Source organism: Anneissia japonica, unplaced genomic scaffold, assembly GCF_011630105.1.
Source record: "Anneissia japonica isolate Jap-2015-1 unplaced genomic scaffold, ASM1163010v1 scaffold785_len581690_cov155, whole genome shotgun sequence".
Classification (NCBI taxonomy): domain Eukaryota; kingdom Metazoa; phylum Echinodermata; class Crinoidea; order Comatulida; family Comatulidae; genus Anneissia; species Anneissia japonica.
Genome location: NW_022739772.1, coordinates 17,633 through 22,261, shown reverse-complemented (window position 1 = coordinate 22,261; position 4,629 = coordinate 17,633). Strand labels below are relative to the sequence as shown.

Sequence of the window (4,629 nt, the reverse complement as noted above, 5' to 3'; positions counted from 1 at the left end):
ACACAAAAGGTGCTTCTGTACACAGAATATAAAATTTTTGGTGACAAAGTGAATTAAATATTTTACAAAAATCCGTTTGTCTACAAAATAGCACTTTGTGGCTACAGATTAATTTTGCCTAAGAAAAAGCTATTTTGTCAACAAATAGCATTTTGATGACAAAATTGATTCTGTCTTACAAAAATACCATTTTGTCGACAAAATAGCATTTTTGGTGACAAAATAAATTTTGTCTTACAGTACAAAATCATCATTTTATAGTAATTTACTATTCAGAATACATTTTGTCGACCGATATAATAATAATGTAAATAATAATAATAATAATAATAATAATAATAATAATACATTCGAATCAAATTGTGACATACTATAGAACAGAGCTGCCCGACTTATCTTGAAAGCTGACATTAGAAATAATATTATTAATTTGCTTCAATGCCTGGGTGGTCCATTCTTTCTGAAAGGAGAGATAAGCATATACTAAATTTGGTCACTAAATGCTTGAATGCCGGAGTTCCCATCTATTTAATTGATGTGTTCATCCCCTTGGACAGAGTTCACAATCACAACACCAGATCCAGCCTGGCGGGGTGTTTTGCCCTTCCTCCGACCAGAACTGAAGCTGGCAGAAAACGCTTTGTTTTCCGAGGTAGTGTTTAGCTGGGACTCTGTTTTTATTAAATGTTTTTGAATGGATTTATTCTTTTTTATATATATTTTTATATTTTTTTTATATTTTTATAGGCTAATTAAAATTTTTTGACAGTTGGTAGTTAAGAGTTTTACTGTTGATCCTGGACCCTGTGGGCGAGCAGTGATCAACACTGAACAGACCACCCAGGTTAAAGAAGAAATAAATAAATAAATAAAAGGTCAATTCTTACATGTTCAGAAAAAAACTCTGTTTTACTTTTTTGGGTATGATGCGTGCGAAGTAAAATATTATATACTGTATCAAGTAGCCTATGTCCGTCCACCCCTTTATTAAAACCTGGGTCTTCTCCTGCTAATCCTTCAATTATGAGTAAATCACAAGAACAATATATAATAATAAAATGGCGTTTTTAAAATGCTTCTTCCATGTTGAAAAACTAGCTGCTGGACTGTTATCCATTTGAATGAAGAAAGGCGACCGACTGGCATTGTGGGGCAACATCCATATGGAAACCCTACTGTTTGTTGCTGCAGCAAGATCCATCGGCGTTATTACAGTATTTATGCAACGACATGTCTAGGGGATAGGCCTATAATTTATACAAAATTAAAATAGATAATATGCTTTGTTTGTTTTATTGACATTATTGTTTACAGGTTTTTACATTTTGCCGGCTTTCCCAAATACCAGCGTGAAAGATATTTTGCTTCAAGTGAGTATATTTTATTTCCATTTCCTTCATATCGGTAGACAGACTATGAATAATGTATGATCAGCATTTAATCAGAAAATAGTCCTTTTCCATATGAGGGAGTTTTCGGTTTGCGTGACAACGTTATCCTCTGTGACTGTCCTCCTACGTGTTCCCTGCACTTGTACTGGGCGCTGATTGGGGAATTTGCTATTTTGTCGACAAAATTTATTCTGTTGATGATTTTGTTATATAGAATTTATTTTGTCTCTGCAAAATACTATTTTGTAAGACAGAATTTATTTTGTCACCACAAAATTTTATTCTGTATACAAAATGACTGTGTAGAAGACAGAATTCATTTTGTCGACAGAAGCACCTTTTGTGTGAGACAGAACGCCTCTTAGTTTTAATGACGCGCTGATAAAGCTTTGTGCTGCAATCCACCTTTTGAACTTTGTTACTTAATGGTGGTGACGCCATCTGTATGTCAAATAGCAAGGCTGTACAGTAAAGTTCTGTAAATCAAGGTCAGACTTCAATTGCAAAGTAATTTATTTGAGAGTATAATTTATAAAAAAAAATGAAAAAGTTAGTGTGTACTACATTTTTGACTTATGTAATTTTTTTATCGCTGTACATTTAAAAAAAATTGATTTTAAGCTGTGATTTTAAGATTGCAATCGTACCTTGTTCATGACATTGCTAGGCCATCCAAGGCCCAGGGGTAACAATACACAATTTTAAAGCAATGAACCAACTAAATACTTCTCAATGTGGACTCTATTCTTTTGACTATAACTATATATTATATTATGGTTATGACTAACATAAATGGTTAAATGGAATCGTTTATTTTGATCACCAAGACAAAGAATGTCTCAGGATAATCCGTCAGGAAGGCTAGGCATACACCGCCGCTGCACACTATCAAGAAGAGCTCATTTGCATATAACCTCGTTCTGTCTTACACAAAAGGTGCTTCTGTACACAGAATATAAAATTTTTGGTGACAAAGTGAATTAAATATTTTACAAAAATCCGTTTGTCTACAAAATAGCACTTTGTGGCTACAGATTAATTTTGCCTAAGAAAAAGCTATTTTGTCAACAAATAGCATTTTGATGACAAAATTGATTCTGTCTTACAAAAATACCATTTTGTCGACAAAATAGCATTTTTGGTGACAAAATAAATTTTGTCTTACAGTACAAAATCATCATTTTATAGTAATTTACTATTCAGAATACATTTTGTCGACAAACCAGAATTGTCCCAATAAAATGCTAAAATAGCATTCTGTCTCAACAAAATGGTATTTTGTCGACAAAACTGTCCTAGATGCCGCCCTGTAGATTTGGGCCACTCACATACATAAAAGAATTGAGTTGCTTACATATTCTTTTTTCCATGAATGGATAACCCCCAATAGGAAGAGGGTCCGGGGGTTTTCCCCCTCTTGAAACCGGTCAGGTATATTTTCTTATTCTTTAGTATTGTTTCAAGGCTTGCATGGCGAAGTAATAACATATTGTTGAAGCTTGCGGTACACCACTTAGGTAGTTCTGAAAAGAACTGTTGTATTTGAGAAAGTCTCGACGTTTCGATTGATTTGCTTCAATCGTCTTCTGGAGAATAATATCTGCAGAACCTCCAAACAGAGAAACATTCATGCTCATCATTCCTGAATATTGAATCCCAACACGATGGCGTGTATTTCAGAAATATTTATATGTTTGAATAGAGAGGCTGAATGGGTATTTGATGGATAAACTGACCAATGAGAAGACTGCTAGCTAGTGAAAGGCTAAAACAAAAGCCATTTGTCATGGAGACAAATGGGTGGGAACGCCCAAACAAAGGCATGGTTCCAGGGCGGAAAAGGGGGTGGGAACGACAAAAAACAAAGGCATAGTTCCAGAGTGGCGGGAAAGGGGGAATAACCATAAACCAAAGGCATAGTTCCAGAAGGAGGGAAATGGTGGGGCTGATTAGCTAGGTCCGATTAAACATAGACAGCCAAATACCGCTAATGACAAACCCGATATCTTGATGTGCAGTATTGTGTTTGTGGATTTCTCTGGTCCTTCTGGAGTGCCACGATGGTACAGTGGCTATTAGTTCAACTTTGCCCCAATGTACACGGTGTTGTTGACTATGGGAGTGCATGACTATAGACGATTTTTGTTGTTCCCCTCTCCTGACATGGCCTTGGTGTTCCTTGAGGCTACTACGGAGATCTCGTCCTGTTTCACCAATGTAAACATTCCCACATTCGCACGGGATCCGATAAACTCCTGGCTGACTCTGTGCTGGTGGCTTATCCTTCTGTGTGTGTAGAGTCCGGGATAGTTTTTTGGGTGCGCTTTGAAACACTTTGACATCAGCTTGTAGTTGAATGCGGTGTGAAAGTTCCCAAATGGTAAAAATACAGACTTCCTCGGTTTCGCATTATCTAGGCTATTGCTGGGTCTTGGTGTAGCAATGTCTCTCGTGTGATAACCATTAAGTTTAAGGGCTGCCTTAGCATGTTGCACTTCTTTCTGGATGGAGTTGTGGTCGCTGATGCAATGTCCTCTTCTGATGAGTGTGTTACAAACCCACATTCTTGGTGGACGGATGGTGAAACGAGTGTTTGTTTAGATATCTGTCGGTGTGTGTTGGTTTGCTACGGAAGCCCGTTAGTGCCACCAGTGAATTAAAATTTCAAATCCGTTAAGTGGCGGCCGCCACTTATTAGGCATTTTTCGTTTTGACTACGCGGCCAGTCTACTACGAACTAATAGAGCGTAACAGATATCTGCGCATGCTCACAAACCTTACTGGCTAAATCGGCGTTGTGACAGCTTCCGCGACTACCCCAATTTCTGAATTTGGCATAGTGGCGACTACCCTAATATTGACCAATCAGATCATTTATACACGTGCAATAAATGAGGAATGAATAGTCACAACATAAAATTAGGTAAATCAAGGGATCTAGTGAAAAAAGGGCCTTAGGCCTAGGCTAGTCTAGCCTTGGCCCTTGTCAGGGTGGATTTCGGGTAAGAGAAAACACATTATCTGGTGCCGCTAGCTAGTTCATCCGCCCTTGATATCGTGGATCAAGCCTTGCTGTATAAATACCTCTGATTAAAATTGTTATTTATTTATACATTATCGTTGGATTTGAAAAATTGCCTGAGCAGGCCTGACATCCCTCTTCTCCCGGTTAACGACTTTTTTAACGACTCTTTTGACACCTAGGCTAGGCTAGGCCTAGCCTAGGTAGATCCTAGCC

At 37.4% G+C, this 4,629-nt stretch overlaps 1 protein-coding gene across 1 annotated transcript in view; it reads left to right on the top strand.

The window, feature by feature from the left end:
* The window catches only part of LOC117118015 (medium-chain acyl-CoA ligase ACSF2, mitochondrial-like), a 23,960-nt gene that overhangs the window by 4,651 nt on the left and 14,680 nt on the right, over positions 1-4,629 (top strand). The window contains exon 2 of the mRNA XM_033262514.1: positions 1,315-1,370. The gene's annotated coding sequence lies outside the window, so the exon portion shown is untranslated. The remainder of the gene's footprint in view (positions 1-1,314; positions 1,371-4,629) is intronic.